A 20,004-nucleotide genomic window follows, 5' to 3' on the forward strand; every position below is an offset into this window, starting at 1 on the left:
CGCAATGATGGGAAAGGAACATATTCAGGTCAGAGGACAGGACAGATCAATGGGGAGAGATAAGAAACGACTCAGAAGAAACTGGGGGAAAAAAAGAGAAAGAAGGGAGTAGAGAAGTAGGGAAAAAGAAGGGACAGGTGTGAGATGGAGGGAGAGTGAGCTTAGAGATGGGGAAGTGGGGATAGGCTGGTGGCTCACGGACCGGGCCCCATTATACCTTCTGTGGGCGGCTCCTTGCTCCGGGTGCTGCTCTTGAAGGCTGGGGATGGCGCCCTGGGAGACACCCAGATGGCAGTACAGGGCGAAAGCAGCAGCTCCATAAAAGATGTGCCTGAAGAAGGCGCTGTTGGTACCAAGTGGCCCCTAAGCCAATCCCGAGATCAACCCTGGTCACACGCCAGGTTCTAGCAAAAACCCCGGGTCTGAATTCCACTTACTCTTCAGGCTTTGTGGTCCATCTGCCAGTCTGCCAAGTGGCCCTGACGCCAACCCTTGACCAAGCACTCCCCTGGCCTACAAGGGGCATCCTGCCTTTCCTTCATCCTCACAACTATGTTAAAACCAAGTCGATTGTTCTCTTGGTTCCGGTCTCCCCCCACCTCCCCACTCGTGTCTGGCTTCAGATATTGACACTGTGAGTTTGGTTAGAGTGTCAATGGTTTCAAACTGATTGCCACATAACGGTTCCCTATGCTGTCCACGCTCACTAACGCAAGGCCCATATCTTGCTTTCAGACAGCGGCGTAGGACCATGAGGTCTGGGCCTGGATCTTCATTGATAAAATGGGAGCTAACTGGAAAACTCACGTGCTGTTTTATTTACTCATAAGTCCTTGGGGCCATGTGCCTCCAGTGAATTGCCTATCTGGGCCTGGACAGCACATACAATTGCCCCTCAGCTCCCAGTTCCGGTCCTCTGATTGGATGCTGGGAGCAGTGCCCACTCTCACAGACCCCACACGCTCTGGGAATTTGCAGGCTTCTTCATAGTTAGTAACTTGAGTCTTAGCGTATACCTTGCAGAACCTCCCAGGGATGGATCCTCTTCCCCCGGCCTGTGCGTAGGCCAGCAGGGGCCTGGCAAATGCCTACTGAATCAATGAATGAATGAAACAAGTAAATGGAGGAGCGAATGAATGGATGTGTGTACAAAAAAAAAAAATCCATGAATGATAGTATGAATGAATAAATGAGTGAATCAGGAAGTCGGGAGACCCACTGAGCACTAGAGGCTACTCCAGACATCCAGGAGGCAAGACTGCGAGATGAGCCCCTGAGAACCTGCATCGCAGCCTTTATAAACACTTCCTTTTTCCATTACAAGCGTGACCTGCCTTTTGGAAAGACAATTTAAAGCACATTGTCCCATTCTCTTTAATGTTAACTAGTCAGGACTTCGTGATCATTTTCTATCTCAAACCCTCAAACAACCTCGGATTTGAAGTCTGGGACTGTTTGGGCTCCAGGTATCCAATGAAGGCGTAGGGTGCTGCAAGAGGTAGTGAGCTCCCCATTGATGGGGTTTATCAGCAGACAGTGGATATGGTGAAGACAATCTTCTCTGATAGACAGGGTTCCTCCCAAGTCTGGGTTTCTCTGCGCTGCATGTAAGTGGAAAATCATCACCCAGATCCTTCCCCTAGTTTTTCCCTTTGGGTGACACTCAGTACCTGATAGAAAGAAAGCATTCAATAAACAGTCGCTACATGCCATTCATCTGGGAAATGACAGGCTGGATTCCCAAGCATAAAAATTCTATAGCACCCCCTACTGGCACTTATCATAGTTGCAGCTTAACATGTATCTATTCAAGTCTGGTTCACCTACTAGGAGATGAATATTTCTCAACACTTTTTAGGAAGCAATGTAGTATGGTGGTTAGGAGCATGAGCTGAGTTTATACTGCGTCTCTTCTGCCTCTCCTGTGTGACTTTGGGCAAGTTACTTACCCTCTCTGTGCCTCAAATTCCTCATCTATAAAAAGGATGAGAGTGCCTACCTTGTGTGGTTGCTGAGGGTGTTAAGTGAAATTATTCAATCTATATGATTTGAACAGTGCCTGTCACATAGTAAGTAACCAGAGCTATTATTTTAATAGTTTTATTTCAGTAAGTAACTGAAGCAGTTACGATTTTAATAGTTTATTTATAGGAAAAACTATAGAGTCACAATTACTTATCCTCCAAACTTCATAAATATTTTCCATCATATGTCAGCATAGTTTGAAGGCAAAGCAGTCAACAATTTGATTCCCTAAAGTTTTTTTTAAAAATTTTTTTACATTTATTTATTTATTTTTGAGAGACAGAGCACAAGTTGGGGATGGGCAGAGAGAGAGGGAGACACAGAATCGGAAGCAGGCTCCAGGCTCCGAGCTGTCAGCACAGAGCCCAACGTGGGGCTCGAACTCATGGACCGTGAGATCATGACCTGAGCCAAAGTCGGACGCTCAACCGACTGAGCCACCCAGGCGCCCCTCTCTAAAGTTTTGAACTTCCTTCAATGTTCCTTCCCCAAGCCTACTTGAAGATGTATTTTGGTTTTCAACTCAAGGACACTCTCTTCTTCAATTATAGAGTCACCTCTGTAAAGCAGTCTGCTTCTGGGATTTCCACCAAATGGACAGTGAATTTCCTGGGGCTCTGGCCCTCCCTGTCTACTTTTACTTATATTCCACATTCATTCTGAAGTTCTTTTCCTTTTTGCTTATCATTTGTGTACTACCTCTTCAAAATCTTCATCTGAATTTTGGGAGAATTTCTTAAGCTAGTTTTCTAATTAATCAGCTGCTCTTCAAAGTTTTCATTTGGCTAGGTACAGCCTTGATGGAATAGAAGCGAATGAAAAGCATACCTTTTCTTCCTAAGACCTCTTTATTGTTTTCAGGTTATTTTATTTATTTTTATTTTGCAGAGAGAGAGCACAAGCAGGGAAGAGGGGCAGAGAGAGAGAGAGAGAGAGAGAGAGAGAGAGAGAGAGAGAGAATCTTAAACAGGCTCCACACTCAGCACAAAGCCTGATGTGGAGCTCGATCCCATGACCCTGGGATCATGACCTGAGCTGAAATCAAGAATCAGGCACTCAACCGACTGAGCCACCCAGGTGCCCCTTCAGATTGAGCTTTTAAAATCAACATAATGGCATCTCATACAATAAGGAGGGCTTTTTAAAGTTCTTCTATACTTTCTGCAATATTTTTCCCATCACATACAATGTTTGTGCTGAATGGGCAGCCCTTCTCTTTGAACTGCTAAGTCTTTTCACAAAACCAACATCTTTTCACCATTTCCTCATACTTGTTGATCTTCACCTTCGGTAATCTGCTAGTAATTAGTAAGTTACTATATCTTCCCCAAAAGTGACCAAGGGCAATGAGTAATTGGGGTTCATAAATTAAAATTAGCTTCAGCTACAATGACAAAATTAAAAAAAATATATAACAGTGGTTTAAAGAAGATATAAGTTCATTTCTCTCTCAAGAAACAAATTCAGAAGCTGTCAGTGTATCTTTTTTTTAATGTTTATTTTGAAAGAGAGAGATAGAGAGCAAGCAGGGGAGAGTCAGAGAGAGGGAGACAGAGAATCCCAAGCAGGCTGCACACTATCAGCACAGAGCCCGACGTGGGACTTGAACTCACGAATCGTGAGATCATGACCTGAGTTGAAACCAAGAGTCGAATGTTTAACCAACTGAGCCACCCAGGCGTCCCTGTCAGTGTAGCTTTGATTCAGTGTTCCACTGTGTCAAGGGTTCTGGCTCATTCAGTCTTGCTGCTGTAGCTCCCTCAGCATGGGGTCTGACCTCATAGCTCAAAGTGGATGCTTCAACTCCAGCCCTCAAGTCCATAATCCAGCCAGAAGTAGGAAGCTGGGGGGAAACTCATACACCTCCCTTTAAGAACACTTCCTGGGGATGGCCATCATCATTTCTACTTATCTTCCAGAGGCTAAACCTCAACCATATAAACATACCTAGCTGTAAGGGAGACTAAGAAATGTAATTTTTATTCTGAGTTGCCACTTGACCAACTAAAAATTCTGCTATGAAAAAAAGGGAGAATGGATATTAGGTATGTTTTGTTTAGGTTTATTTATTTATTTATTTTTGCAGTCTTGGAGATGGCCGTAAAAGGCCTGAATCTTACTCCTTCTTCTGCCACCAGAAATTTCTAACATAGAACTTTTCCCTTATTTCCATTTGTACCACTCTGATCCAAGAAGAACTAAGGAGCAGGGCAGAGTAAAATTGTTTCATTCCCTCCACCAACCAATGGATAGCAGAGCAAGCAGCCAGTACCTGCCTCTACCTGAGTTGCCCACTTCCATTTTTATCTTGTTTTGTTTTGCTAAAACTCTCGGAGGTCTCAGAGAAGTGGCTAAGATCTCTTTGTGGTTTTCAGAAATTATGTAGAATTTCCCTGTTACTTTGGTTGTAACAACTTCAGCAGGAACAATGAGAAGAAATCAAATTCAAGAACTTAGTTGGCACCTTGGTTCAAGAGCCTAAAACACAGACTGGACCCCATGAGTCCACTGTTTAAAATCCTGCCCTCAGTAAATCCACAGGTAGATGCCAATATCCCCTGTCCTCAGCAAAACACAAATTACAACAACATGAGAAGCCACTAGAAACCCATCAGAATGGCTCAGGTTTCAAAGATGTAGAGCCCCTGGAATTATCATACATTGCTGGTAGGAATGCAAAATGTTACTACCTTGGAAAACAGTATGGGAGAAGTTAAACATATGCTCCTCATTTGACCCAACAATTCCGCCCCTGGATATTTACCCAAAATATCTAGGTATTTATCTAGATGTTTACTCTAAAAATAATTGGCAAAGTTTTCCATGATCTGGCTCCTGTCTCCTTCTCCAGGCTTCAGATATCCATATAATGGATAGCCGTGACTGCTACTGCTCAAAACTCCAACCAACCAGCTATGTCTTCGATGCAGAAAGTACAGAGGGCGGGGCAGTCCATTATTGCTTAATACATGCAGGATTCCTGGCAAATACTGTCTTTCAGGTCCCAGGATGTAGGGAAATAATAAAAGAAGACCTAAGTGGCCAGGGGGCTGGGAACTGTTGAAAAGATGCTCTCTTAGTCATTCAACACCTGGACATCAGTCCATCAATGCCCACCAGAGCTTGCCAGTTGCAGCAACAAACTCCTAAGTATTTTTGCTAAGACAGCCCTCTTATTTTCCTGCTGGAGAGCACATTTCAAATTTTAAAGAGAAAAAAAAAAAACCTCAGATACTTTTAGTCACTCATTGCATACCACCCATAATTTGTCACTCTGTCTTGAAACCCTCCCCTGCATGGCTTGGCTTTAATGGGTTCAGCATTTAGTGAGCTAGGCAGTGGATTATGTGTGAAATGCATTAACCTCTCATATGATTGTAGAAATTGCCTTAATAAAATAGAGCTAAATCCTACTTAATAGCAATAAAACAGAAGCCACTGTGTTCCAGGGATGCTAATGACCTGTGAGTCATCCCTTTTGATTTTTAGAAGGTTGAACATTCAGAGTTTGTCCCTTTTTATGAAACTTTTCAGCTTGAATAACTGCTGGAAAACACACAAGTTAAGGTAAGTTTCCTGCTCACAGACAGCCAGAGAGCCAAGTAACTTCCATCAGCTTCTTAAAGCTCATCATCCTGAGACAGCCTGAGCCTCTGAGGGCACAAATGCAGAAGACAAAGAGGAAAGAACTGATTATGGAATATTTGCCTAGTGTTTTCCTGCTCACAAAGCTCTTCTTCACCCATCACAATTGAGTCACCTCACATCACAGGCTTGGGAAGTATGTACTATTATCTCCATTTAATGGGTAAAGAAACTGAGATTCAGGGAGGTACCATAATTTGCCAAATTCTCACAGCCAATAAGATGAAGAACCAGTTCTTGGATCCAGGTCCTCTGAATTCAAGTCCCACGCTGCCTCTAAATGCTGTTTTCATATTTATCCTTGATGATAGTAACCTCCTTATGAGATGGAAGGAAAAGGTAATAGGTGCTCAGTAACCTGAAAAACGGCCAAGATTTGACCTCCTCCCTGTCCCCACCAACTGAGATACATCACGCCAGTGTCTGTTACCTCTTATCAGGACCATGGTTTTCTGCCAGTCCTTGTAGTAACTGTAATCATAGGAATGATTATTATGTAATAACAGTAACAAAAACAGTAATAGTAGTAATTGCTGGTCTTATTATTGTCATGGGGTCAAGGCATGAGCTAGATTAACTATACAGTTGTCCTTAATTTTCCACCCCTCCCTGTATCAATGAGACTTCACTGATCCTTCCATAAAGAAGTGGAGACATTTCCATACCCTTTGAATCTAGTCTCCGATTTGCTTTGGTCAAGAGGAAACAGCAAAAATGATGATGCACCAGTTGTGAGCTGGTGCCCTTCCTCTCTCTCTCTCTCTCTCTCTCTCTCTCCGAACCTGCCACAGCCATGACTACATGCCTTGGCTTACCCACTGGAGGATAAGAGACTGCATGGAACAAAGCTGGTTTGTCCCAGCTCAGGACATCCCAGACCAGCCAGCCCCCAGCTGACCTAGTAGATGACCACAGACACAAGCAAACCTATCAAAGGTTAATTGAGTCAGGCCTAGATTAGCAGGACCCCCACCAACCCATAAACTAATGAGAAATTATAAATTATTGTTGTTTTAAGTCACTACATTATGGGATGATTTGTTACACAGCAATAGCTAGCTGCTATAAAGTGGAAGCAGAATTAGACCGAGGTCTTAGAGGCTCCATAGCCTGGATTCTTTCTTATGGAAGAAATCCATAGGAGGAGGATTCTTACTCTGTATGGTAAGAAGCCATACAGAGGCTCCATTCTGTATGGACAGGTAACGTCCTTCTAAACAACCCCAGGCAGCAGTGTTGGGAGGGATGTCAATGTCATCCTAATGGAGAAGGATAGGCTGTCTCGTACACTGAGACTTTGGACCATTGTCTATTTGAACAGGAAAGTGGAAAGACTCAGATGACCTGGGTTCTGAACCCAGCTAGATCGGTATAACCTTAAACAAGCCACACATCTGTCTAGGCTTCAGTGATCTTACCCATAAGGTGAAGAGTCAGGATGTACTTGTTAAAGAACTAGTATTTGCCAACAGCTGCTGTGTTAAGTAATGTGATACATGCCAAGGATATGAATTTTATACAATTCTCATCCTCGAGAAGCTCACAGTCTGACAGAGACATAGACATTGTGAACAAACAAACCAAAAAAGGCAAAACATATAGGTCCCATGGTAGACAGAATAATGGCCCCCAAAGAAGTCCACATTTTAGTCCTATGTCTGGGAATTTGTGACTAGGTTATCTTATGTGGCAGAGAGCAGTTTGCAGATGTGACTTAGTTAAGGATCTTGAGATGGAGAGACAATCCTGGATTATCCAGGTTGTTACAATTACAACTAATCACAAGGATCCTTATAAGAGAGAGGCAGGAAGGTCAGCATCAAAGAGAAAGCTGTGAAAATACTACTTGTACGTAGCCGACTTGGAAGAGGAGGGAAGGGGCACCAGCCAAAGAATACAGACGGCTTCTAGAAGCCAGGAATACAAGGAAATGGATGCTCCTGAAGAGCCTCCAGAAGGAACGCAGGCCTGCCAACACTTTGATTTTAAACAAATAAAACCCATTTTGGACTTTTGACTTCCGGAACAAGAAGAGAATAAATTTGTGTTGTTTTAAGCCACAAAATCTGTGGTCCTTCCTCAGCTCAGTACCTGGCTCTTAAGACATCCTCTGGCACACAAGAGATGCCTCCCAATGATTCCCTGGTGACACTGCCAGTGTCAGGCCCGAGGGAGCTTTCAAGAAGGTCTTTTGGGGTGCTCAGTTCTCAGGCCCATGGCTTCTCAGATAGACCTGGGGGAAGAGTGTCCTGAGATGTCTTTGGCTGGCAACCAAACTCCACCTCCTCTTGGCTTCTGCTGCTCCTATCCAGCCACATGTTTGTTGCAGACTGAGGCAGAGAGACAGAGAAAGAACCAACCTCAACCTTAGGACCCCTGCAACAGGGCTGCTAGGCACAGAAACTGGTACACGGTTTCCACAAAGGCATTTGGGCCACCTGAGCAGGGAGACAAGAGAAACCAGCATCTCATTGTTGGCCAAGCGGGCACTCTCAAGGCTGCCTCCTTCCAGAAGGGGCTCCCTTTTGTAGTTCTTACTCAGATGCTGTATAGACTAGCCCTGCATAAGAACCACTGCCCATTAATGCCTCCTATGACATCTGCTAATCTCATTTCCTCATTGCCCTGTGAAGAGAGGATGCATTCTGAGGTGTGTCCCCTCACAGACATCAGAGGTTGTCATGGATAGGTCAAACCAAGCAAGACTCACGGCTTCAAGCATGGGATCAATCCCACCCCTCCCCTTTAGTTAATTTCATCCCCTTTGTGTTTAACATAGACTCAGCCTATTCCTCAAACTACTTCATTTGTCTCTGCAAGAGAAGATTCTCAGAGATATGCGTTTTAAACAAGTCTTCACTTTCATCAGGGTAACATATGTGATTATAGATTTCCACCTGAGTTCTGTTGTAATACCAAGTGGTCCTTGTCCCTCAAAACTGGCCTCAGGAATTACAAATGACCCCCCAGCCAAGTTCTAGGAAGCAGATTGACCCTATGTACTGTAAGACCATCTTACCCCTCCTGCCTTATGAGCAGGTCACTTACCTACTGCCCTAAGAGCAAGACGAGCTCCACTGACTCAAAGGCCAGAGCTCTTGCTTTTTAAAAGCGATCTCTTAGCTCTGCCCCAAGAATGTCATTCTTAGAAAAGATATACATATAGTATCACAACCATGGACAACCTCAGAGAAACTGTGGGTATTTCATGGGGATCCAAAAGTGGCACCAAAACAATTGTCTGTGTTGCTTCAGATCAATGACAGTCTTTAACCCTTGACCGCAGGAATCCCTAAAGTCACCAAGTTATGCCCTCTGTGCCCCAGGCAATCACAGCATAGCACTTCCCCAGTCAGAGACAGAGAGTCCCACAGTCTAGCCTGGGAGCTCCAAGACCACTGACCCCCACGCAGAGTTTCCGCTCACCCTGACACTGGTCCAGAGCCCTGACTGCCCTTCCTGCATTCATCTGGCTTTAGGGGGGCTGAGTGGTGGTGCCGGAAAGTCAGTCCAACCAGGAACAGATGGGCACCAAGGGAATGAAAATGTGTTTTAGAAATCATGAAGCACTACATAAACAGTCTATAAATGTGAGGTCCCATTTCGAGACTATCCTTGTCACACACATCCCCCACCCTGTTGCCCGCCCTGCCCCACCCCCTCCCACCCTCCTTACCTAGATCTTGCTCTGGGGTTGGGTGAAGCTTGGTTTTCCATCTCAACCTCTCTACTCACCAGCCGTGGGACTTTAGCCACATTGTCTGACTTCCCTATGCCTCAGTTTCCTAATTTGTAAACTAGAGGTAAAAATAGTTCTTACCTTGTGGGATTAGGAAGAGTTCATGAACGTGAAGTGCTCAACGCGGTGTCTGACACAGAGGGATAAATGCACAACCCAGCCTCATACTTCCCGGCTTTTGCACATGCTGTTCCCTCTGCCCGGAGAATTCCTACTCTCTTTTCAAGGTGCACCGTTGATGTTATTAGATCTTCTAGGAAATGTTCTCCATCCCCTCCAAGCTGAGTCCTCCACTGCCTCCTCTGTGCTCCTGCACAATGGTGCCCCTCCTCCATGACAGCATTGGCCACACCAGAGTTACCATTTTCATTGCATGTTTCTCTCTCCCCAGTTACGAAGTCCTGAGGGCAGGAACTACGCCATCCATCTTTGGATCTCCAAATTATGGTTTCATGCCTGGTATAAAGCAGACACTCAATAAAGGTTGGCTGACTTAATGGAAGTAATGAACTCGTTACGCTCGTTAATGAGGGAGAGGCAAGGAAAACACACAGAAGAGTGTGACAGCCATGTAAGATATAGTGGGATCAAGCGTTCCTTCAAGCAGTGTAAGTAATAAACTCTACAGCTGTGACCCTCCACCCTACTGAATTAATTGATCTGGGGTGGGACCTGGGAATTCAAAACAAATTTTTTAAGCTTCCCAGGTGATTCTAATGTGCAGCCAGATTTGAGAACTACTACTCTACCCTCCTGCCCTAAAGTCTTGTCCTATGAGTTCAGAGGGGCAATTCGTTGGGCTTCCCAGGTCCCACACAGCCCAGCCCCATCCCCCAAGAGGTGATGCCTTCCAAGGGGGGTTGGCCCTGGGGATCTAATCTGGCAGCCGAGCACCTGAAAGGTAGGGCAAATAAGAAAGGGGGGCTGGACAGACAGGTGAAGTGCACAAGACAGGTAAGAGGGGTGTGAGCTGAGCAATCGGTCCCAGATCAAGTCAGACCCATCACTCTTCAAGATCCAAGCCGAGGGTCCCTTCTGAGAAGGCTTTGCTCACGCACCTCCATGCCCAGAGCTCTCTGTAGCTCTCCATCAGCCCCTGCCCACCTCTCTCCAAGGCAACGCTCTCCTGTGAGCAACCCTACCTCAATCCTGGGGATCCTCAATGGTTAGTAAATAGCGAGGTGAAGAGAAGAGTCCAAATTACAGAGTATTTTTAAAGAAAAGCAGGATAACTAACTGTCTTCAAATGTAAAAAAATGCTCCCACCAAAAGCTAACAGAATAGACCCAAGGCAGCACAGAGAAAGAGAGGAGTCATCTGCAATTAGCACACTGTTGATATGTAAACAGCAGCCTCAAAGTAGTTGAAAATAGTTTGTTTGCTTGTGTGAATTAACATTCCCTTGCAATATTATGATAACAATGGCCTACCTTAGTTTCCCTGCGCGCCTCCCCCCCAATCTTGTTTACACTCTTATTAATAGTGAAAAGGAATCCCGGTTTTACTGGCTTCAAATCACCCTAGACTGCAGACCACCGAAGTCTGAATTAATGAGCTTGAACTGTATGCATCTGTATCCTGAAGCTGTCTCAGCTCCCCTGCACAGGTTTTCCTTCCAGGACCATGTCTCAGATGACAGAGCCTCTGTCCTCTTGGAAAATTCTATTACTGATCCTGTTTACAGATGAGGGAGTGGAGGCACAGAAAGCTGAGGCAAATGGCCTGAGTTGCACAGCATCTCAGCCCAGGGAATCTGCACCAGCACCTGTGTTCTTAATCATAAGCATCCCAGTTCTGGGGAGAAGATCCAATTCCCAGATCGGCCATCAACTGTGATCTCTTCTACCTGACCAGCCCTGGGGCTTCCTCCCCTGGCCCTGCGTGGCTCCCTCCTCTTGGTAACTGTGAGTACCAACCTGTCTTTCCAGTGGCAACCGTTTCCTGATCTATTGGCCTCACCATACCTGAACCTGTTTCCTCATCTGCGTCGATTGAGAATAGCACTGCCCTCTCAGGTTTGTTGTGGGGACGAAATGAGATGATGCATGTAGAGAGCACCTAATGTAGCACCTACTACACAGTAAGAACTTCATAAAAGCAGTATTATCACTGGCCTTGCTGCTGATGGTATATTCTCTTTGCTCCTAAGACCCACGCTTCACAGATAAGGAATCCAAGACCCAGGGATGTGTGACTTAGGGCATCCTGCCCAGTGCCACTTGGCAAGCTGACAATGGGGCAGGGATTGGAACTCAAGTCTCCTGCCCCCCAACAGCCCCTCTCGAGCAGCTAAATCCCCGTGCTGGTGCTGGGGTCCGTTCCCTCTGCAGATGCCATGAATCATCAGGACCAGCCTTAACATACACACATGCATACACACACACACACACACACACACCACTTCCGTTTTCTTCCCACTAAGGAGGTCTTGCTTTTGAATTGCACATGGAGGTGAAATCACTGAGCCTCTCCTTTTGCTTTGCGCCCCAGTGTACACAACAGGGTTGTCAACATGTGACACAGTGACAGAAGACGGTGTAAGTGCACGTAGCGGGCCCTTTACTTTCCACCATCAACACCACTCAGGAGAACAGAGAGTGGGCTCCAGCTAAGCCGGCTTTTCTTTAGCTTCTTTACTTCTTTTCTGATTCTTCGAGGGTGGTGAGCAGGGGTGGGGGTTGCCTCCACTTTTCCCACCTCCCCAAAATATCCTCGGCAGCAGCTGCCAGGGACCCTCCTCCAGCACAGAGCACAGATGGAGTGGAGGCCTCCATAACCAATAGCCCCATCCCTCCTCCTGCACCAAACTCTGTCTCCCCACCGACAGGCTCCTTCTGGGGGCAGGACCAGCCGGTGCCCAAGTCCTTCTGAAATCAAAACCCTCTGGATATGATTTAATCAACAAATAAATAAAATAGTATTGGACTACAACCAAAGTATAAAATAAATATATATGAGTCCATACAAAGATAAATGAGTGAACCAATAAATAAAGGGGGAGAAGAGACAAATGTCTGATGCAAAGAATTCCAAATAATTTATGTAGATCCTCTGTCCTCAACGAGGTGGACCATAACTCTCCACCTTCAGGTCCTAGGGCGTCCTTCCAAAGAGTACGGAGTATGGAAAGAGTATGGAAAGTAGGGATAAAGAGCAACTTTTCAGTGGGGAAACCAACCAACATGCCTCACCCAGCTGATCAAGCAGTGATGAGTCACATGGATCGGATACATCCTTGATATGGTGTGATGTGAAGAGGATGGCATTCACCTCCGGGGTCTTTCTCCAAAAATCCATAACCCCAGGCTAATCATGAGAAAAATACCAGACTAATCCCAGCCAAGGGACATTCTACCCAAAACTGTCAAGATCATCAATAAGAGGGAAGTCTAAGAAACTATCCCAGCCATGAGGACCCTGAGAAGCCATGATGAGTTGGTGTCCTCATCATCCACATGATGGAATGTGGTGTCCTGCATGGGGTCCAGGAACAGAGGAAAGACATTAGGGGAAAACTAAGGAAGTGTTCATGAAGTATGGACTTTAGTTAATAACAACACATCAGTATTGGTTGGGATTGTGATAGATGTACCAGACTGACATAAGTAGTTAATAACAGGGGGAATTTGGTGTGGGTTATATGGCAGCTCTCTGTACTCTCTTCACACTTTTTCTCTCAATCTAAAACTAATTTAGGGCAACTGGGTGGCTCAGTCAGTTGAGCGTCCGACTTAGGCTCAGGTCATGATCTCTTGGTTAGTGAGTTCGAGCCCTGTCCTGTGTTGGGCTCTCTCCTGTCAGCGCAGAGCCCGCCTCACCTCCAAAGCTCAGTCTCCCTCTTTCTGCTCATCCCCCACTTGCTCACATGGGTGCATATGCCTGTGCTCTCTCTCTCTCTCTCTCTGTCAAAAATAAACATTTAGGGGCGCCTGGGTGGCGCAGTCGGTTAAGCGTCCGACTTCAGCCAGGTCACGATCTCGCAGTCCGTGAGTTCGAGCCCCGCGTCGGGCTCTGGGCTGATGGCTCAGAGCCTGGAGCCTGTTTCCGATTCTGTGTCTCCCTCTCTCTGCCCCTCCCCCGTTCATGCTCTGTCTGTCTCTCTCTGTCCCAAAAATAAATAAAAAACGTTGAAAAAAAAATTTAAAAAAAAACAAAAATAAACATTTAAATAATATAAAAACAGGGAGGGGGACAAAACAAAAGAGACTCATAAATATGGAGAACAGACTGAGGGTTACTGGAGGAGTTGTGGGAAGGGGATGGGCTGAATGGGTAAGGGGCACTAAGGAATCTACTCCTGAAATCATTGTTTCACTATATGCTAACTAATTTGGATGTAAATTTTTAAAAAACAAAAAATAAAAGTAAAAAAAAATACAAGTAAATATTTAAAAAAATAAATAAAACTAATTTAAAATAAAAATCTATTTAGGGGTGCCTGGGTGGCTCAATCAGTTAAGCGTTCGACTTCGGCTCAGGTTATGATCTCGGGGTTGGTGAGCTCGAGGCCCTTCCCCCCTCCCCCTGCCACCTCTGTCCAGCTCTGGGAGGACAGCTCAGAGCCTGGAGCCTGCTTCAGATTCTTTGTTTCTCTCTCTCTGTCTCTCTCTCTCTCTCTCTCTCTGCCTTTCTCCAGCTTGTGCTCTCTGTCTCTCTCTATCAATAATAAATAAACAAACTTTAAAACGATTATAAAAAATTAAATAAATAAATAATAAATAAAAATTGATTTAGAAAACAAAAAATAACAAAACCTCCAGGACACCCTGCTTACATTGCATTGCATTACCTCACGAAATCATGAATACTGCTGGAGGGCCCTTGTCCCCACCCTTGGTGTGCCTGAGGTGGGGGAGTAGGAGAAGGGCGGGCAGGGACCCAGCAAATGGACGGAGCCCACCTCTCCTTTCCACATCAGCTCCCTTTCATCTGTTTTTATCCTCACTTTCCACACAGGATTTTCACTAGAACAAAGAATTCCTCTGCTCACAGGAAGGAACACTACGGACCCAGTCCAGTCGCACCATAAAATTTCCAGAGAGAGGAAGGGGAATCTTCAGGGGATTCACCTAGAAAGGGACGGAGCTGGAGCTGAAGTCACAGATCATGGGGGGTACCTCACAGCGTCCCCCAGGTGCTGCCCACAACCTCACCTGTGAGCCTGGAGCTCCTTGAGGCCCATCTGTGTCTGTCGGACCCAGAAGAGAACTTGAGACAGGGAGGAGGTCAACAACCCCTGAGGAAAGAATGAAGGACATCATTCCCGTCGCATGACTGTTCTAAAATGCCAGTGCTGTCCAAAACTAGAGAATTCCGCCCACATTTCAGATAACCGCAAAGTAGAGAGGTTTCCCCGATCTATGCCCATGGAGTGTGTGATTTTATTAAAACAGACTCTTTTATATCTTTCAGTGAGCCTGTGTACCAGAGGCTGGCTTTGGAGAGACGTTCATGTATCCATTCACTCATCTTAAAAGCTTTATAGAGTGCCTCCCACACATTATTAACAACGGGAACACTAATATTCATACAACTGGCATTCACCGAGCACCTGCTATGTGTCAGGCTCGGTTCCAGGAGCAACAGATGCAGCCCCGAACAAGCCTGGCACATGCGTGCCCTCGGAAAGCTTATACTCCGGCACCCTACCAGCGCCCCTCCTTGCCACTCGATGCTTCCTGAGTGCCCCTCTTTGCCACTTGGTGCTTCCTGGGTGCCCCTCCTTGCCACTCGGTGCTTCCTGGGTGCCCCTCCTTGCCACTCGGTGCTTCCTGGGTAGCCCTCCTTGCCACTCGGTGCTTCCTGGGTGCCCCTCCTTGCCACTCGGTGCTTCCTGGGTGCCCCTCCTTGCCACTCGGTGCTTCCTGGGTGCCCCTCCTTGCCACTCGGTGCTTCCTGGGTAGCCCTCCTTGCCACTCGGTGCTTCCTGGGTGCCCCTCTTTGCCACTCGGTGCTTCCTGGGTGCCCCTCCTTGCCACTCGGTGCTTCCTGGGTGCCCCTCCTTGCCACTCGGTGCTTCCTGGGTAGCCCTCCTTGCCACTCGGTGCTTCCTGGGTGCCCCTCCTTGCCACTCGGTGCTTCCTGGGTGCCCCTCCTTGCCACTCGGTGCTTCCTGGGTAGCCCTCCTTGCCACTCGGTGCTTCCTGGGTGCCCCTCCTTGCCACTCGGTGCTTCCTGGGTAGCCCTCCTTGCCACTCGGTGCTTCCTGGGTGCCCCTCCTTGCCACTCGATGCTTCCTGGGTGCCCCTCCTTGCCACTTGGTGCTTTCTGGGTGCCCTCCTTGCCACTCGGTGCTTCCTGGGTGCCAGGCATCATGATCAGAATCTCTCACCTGATCTTCACAACAGCCCTCACAGGTGAACACCATGGATGTCCCCATTCTTTAGATGAGGAAATGCAGGCCTGGCCCCTGGCCCAAAGTCATTCAGTCCACAAGTAGCCAAGCCAGGATTTGAACCCAGGCACTCTGAATTGGGGACGTGCATTTCAGTGACCACATGAGGGTGTCAGCGTGGGCCACGGAGGCCTGGCTGGTGAAGCACACACATCAGGCACCGTAGTCACATAGGAAACAAAGCAGCCTTTATTCCTGGCAACTGGTAATGGGTCCAGTGTCTATCCCTCACCCCCTTATATGCAGGGCTCTGTGGAAAAAGCTGAGACCAGGAGGAAAGCTTTGCCGGGGGGGGGCCTGAACCTCCAAACCTAGGATGGTGAGACCCTCAGAGCAGGCCCCATGTGACACCTCTCTCATCAGAGAGGAAGGAGGCAGGGCTGCATGCCTGGCTGGTTTCGCAGGTGGAAGAGGGGCAGAGCCTCCATCCCTGCCTTTAAGATCCAGACATGCCACCCACGAGTGCAATTTGTTCCAGAGAATGTCCTTACTCTGACCCATCAGATTATCAACATCTCCCGTGGGAGGGCACAGTTAAGAAGGGGTTGGAGAGGGGACACTTCCAGGCACGAAGGGAGGCAGGAGCAGAGAGAAAGCATGGGGAGAGGAGAAAAGATGTCCCCTTGTCACACTGTGGGCCTGGTCACAGGTGCCACAGGAGAATAAGATGGGCTTCCTGTCCTAAAGCAACTCAACTCACAAGAGGGTTACACAGGCTCTAAGCTTCTACATGAGTAATACAACCCAGCAGGGCTGAACCAGCTGGTTGGGGGTGGAAGAGGCTTCTCAGAGGAGGGGAAGGCCTTGGTTCCTTCATCCAAGCTGGGTTTGAAGGGTATGTTGAAGTTCTCCACAGAGAAGGGAAAAGAAGAATACAGCAGTAAGCACCAAGACCAGAGCATGGCAGCCACGTGTGGGTCACAAGATTCTGAAGGGGCAGGTGTACCTGGAAGGTGCAGGGTCCAGCAGGCTTGTGAGGCAATGAGGCTGGGAAGATGGGCTGGGAGTCTGACTCCAGTGGCCCATGTGTGTGATGCTGGGGAACTTTGCCTTTTTTTTTTTTTTTTTTCAACAAGCCCTGGGATAAGTTTGAGTTACTTGGTTTTGTTGTGGGTTGGGGGCTTATGGGGTCAGATTTGTGATTTAGAGATTTATTCTGACAACCAGTCCAAAGAACTCATTTTCATTCAAGTAATGTCCCTGACACTCCACAGGGGGCTGGAGATATAATGGCGAACTGCGCCAACCTGATCCCAGCCATCACTGAGCTTAGGGATTGGCAGACAAGTTAGACACGAGATCGGTATTTAATTCCAACTGTGACAAGTCCATAGACAAAAAGTCCAGGGGATGCCTGAACATTTATCTAAGGACTCTATAACCTATCGGGCATATCAGAGAAGACTTCCCTGAATGAGAGACATCTAAAGTAAAACCTGAAAACTGAGAAGTGTCCTCTTGGGGGCAAGACAAAAGAGCTCCATGTGAGGCGACAGCCTGTGCAAAGGCCATGAGGGATTTGGAGCATGACACACAAAGATGGCCAGTGTGCCTGGAATGCAGCAAGATGAGATTGAAAAGAGAGATAAGGAGCCAGAGAGGGCAGTGTTTCAAAAACCATGGCAGGGATTTTGGACTTTTTCCTAACATCAGGGTCAAACCACTAAAGGGTTTTAAGAAAAATTATACCAAGATCCCGTTAGCATTTTAGAAAGACTTTTCTCCCTGGCACATGGAAAACAAGGCTCAGTGAGAGCAGGGGGAATGACTGGGGGTAGAATTAGAATCAGGAGATTTGGCGACTTTGTTGAGGTGAAGAGGCAAGGGAGAATGTGGGTCTGAGGATCTGAGCTTAGAGGGAGGGCAGTTGGTGACCTAGGACCAAGAAGGAGCACAAGAAAGGAACATTGTTGGCAGGGACCAGGAATATCTGTGCAAGAATTCCTACAACCCTCACTATTCAAGAACAAGTTGCAAAGGTGGTCTTCCGAGGAGGCAGGAGGAAGAGAGATCACGAGAGGCAGCAGGCGGAAGGCACCCTGGCCTCTCTAGAATCCACTGCTAGTATCTCCCAGAGAAGCTGGCAGGGAGAGGGGCCAGGAGTCTTCTGAGCCACCGTCCTGACCCCGTGGGGACACAAACTTACTTCCCGCTGGCTCAGTGAAGCAGAACTAGAGGCACAAAAGTTCCCCACTGGCTGACATTTTGGGGAGCTCACAGAAGGGTGAGTTTCTCATATCCAATCCCAGCACCAAGGAGGAGCTGAAACATATTGTACCCATTAAAACAGAAATGCAAATCAGAAAGTCAGGCATTTGTGTCCATGACAACAGGGGGAACGTATTTTGGCAAATCTGAGTTCATTTATATTCAAATAAATATTTCAGTCTATGACTCTGGCACTTTTTTGCATGAGATATTTCAGAACCATATTGAATGTTGCTCTCACGCTAAGAACTTGAGAATTAAAATGAGGGCCAATTTCAAAGTCTATCAGGCTCCAAGATTTAGGGTTGGTTTTACCTCAAAGAATGATAAAGTAGAGGGTGATTCAGCACATTTGTATACAGACTTTTTGAACCAGAAAGGCCAGCTCACTATTATCCCATGCGGCCCCTTCTTTGTACAAATAGGAAAACAGGCCCAAGCGAGGCTAAGGCTCACCCAGCAACTCAATCCAAAAGTCAGGGTTCCTGCTTCTCAGGCCCATGGTGTCCCTGGCTCATCAAGCCAAATGCTGCAATCAGAGGGAAAGCAGCCAGGGGCGCCTGGGTGGCTCAGTTGGTCGAGTGCCTGCCTTCGGCTCAGGTCATGGTCTCACGGTTCTGTGAGTTTGAGCCCTGCATCAGGCTCTGTGCTGATGGCTCGGAGCCTGTAGCCTGCTTCGTATTCTGTCTCTCCCTCTCTCTTTCTCTCAAAAATAAATAAACACTAAAAACTTAAAAAAAAAAAAGAAGAGCAGCAGGAATAAGAAGGCTTTAATAACATCATCAATTCTTTCTCTTTCAAGGGAGATTCTTTTCCCTAATTATAAAAGCCATCTACACCCTTTGTGGCAAATCTGTATATTAATGAAAACTCTACAACATTGCCTCTATAAACCCTACAATTCCCTATAAAATCACCACAAACATATTAACAGATTCCTTTTCCAGTTTTTTTCTGTGCGCATGTCTTTCCTGAGCTGCAATGTTTATTTATGTATAATTTTGCACGATAAGCTTTTCTCAAGTCATGAAAAACTTTTCATATACAAAAAAGGTTAATGGGTGAGTAATATTCTATGCTATAAAATATCCGATACATTTACTAAATCATTTATTTAATGCACTGTTGGATATTTATGTAGTCTCCACATTTTTTACTATTTAAATAACACTGCGTTGGATATCTTTGTGCTTAAATCTTGATACATCTTAACACATCGGACTGTTTCCTTGGAACAGATTGCTACACGTAGAATTACTGGGCTAAAGACCACAGGCACTTGAAAGCCGCCTGGTTGGTGCCGTGTTCCAGGAAAGGTTATACTGTTTGCTCATGGAATGTGCAACGCCAATCTCACCAACACGTTCCGCACCACCCCAGCGTCGAATGGCACACAGCCCACCAAGAGGGGAGGTGGGAAAGGCCCAGATAAACACTCTGCCACCAGACTTTAGAGGAGCAAGTAGAGGTGTGTCCACCCTCAAGATGGGGAAATGTCATAAACCAGGTGCTGGCTCTGTCCTCTGGGAGGATCATCCACATTCATTATTTGTTTGTGGCTCCTGTCTCCAGGCTCTCAGAGACCCTTCCTGGCCCACCATCTTCCGTGGCCACATCTGAAGCAGGTGGCAGAGACCATTCCCTCCCTCAAGGCTGTGCACCTTCTAGAGCAGCCTTCTCATGCACGTTCGGGGACTCAGGAGTTGTTTCAAGGCTACTCAGCCAAATCTGTCTCAAGTCTATCTCTTTCTTGTAGCACGTTGCCAAAAGCAGAGAGTAAAATCCAGCATGTTATCGCTTTGACTCTTGCCAGCTGAGTCCCCTAGAGCCTCAGGCCCATTAGGCACATAGTCTGCCTTCCAATTTCTCACAATGTAACGGTTGTACCAAAGGTTTTGCGCCTGCACATCCTGGGTCTCCATATCTCCAGCCTCCGAGATTCACTTCCTTGCTTCATGCCACCTGACCACCAAGGCAACATCTGATATTTTAG

General features: G+C 46.7%; 1 long non-coding RNA gene across 1 annotated transcript; it reads right to left on the reverse strand.

The window, feature by feature from the left end:
• Positions 1-5,804: 5,804 nt before the first annotated feature.
• LOC122241221 lies at positions 5,805-9,822 on the reverse strand. Its single transcript, XR_006221251.1, has 3 exons — positions 9,491-9,822; positions 6,101-6,141; positions 5,805-5,988 (listed from the first exon to the last, which is right to left on the reverse strand). It is a non-coding gene; the product is annotated as an uncharacterized LOC122241221 (long non-coding RNA).
• Between the last annotated feature and the right edge of the window lie 10,182 nt (positions 9,823-20,004).

This window comes from Panthera tigris, chromosome C1 (assembly GCF_018350195.1).
Source record: "Panthera tigris isolate Pti1 chromosome C1, P.tigris_Pti1_mat1.1, whole genome shotgun sequence".
Taxonomy (NCBI): domain Eukaryota; kingdom Metazoa; phylum Chordata; class Mammalia; order Carnivora; family Felidae; genus Panthera; species Panthera tigris.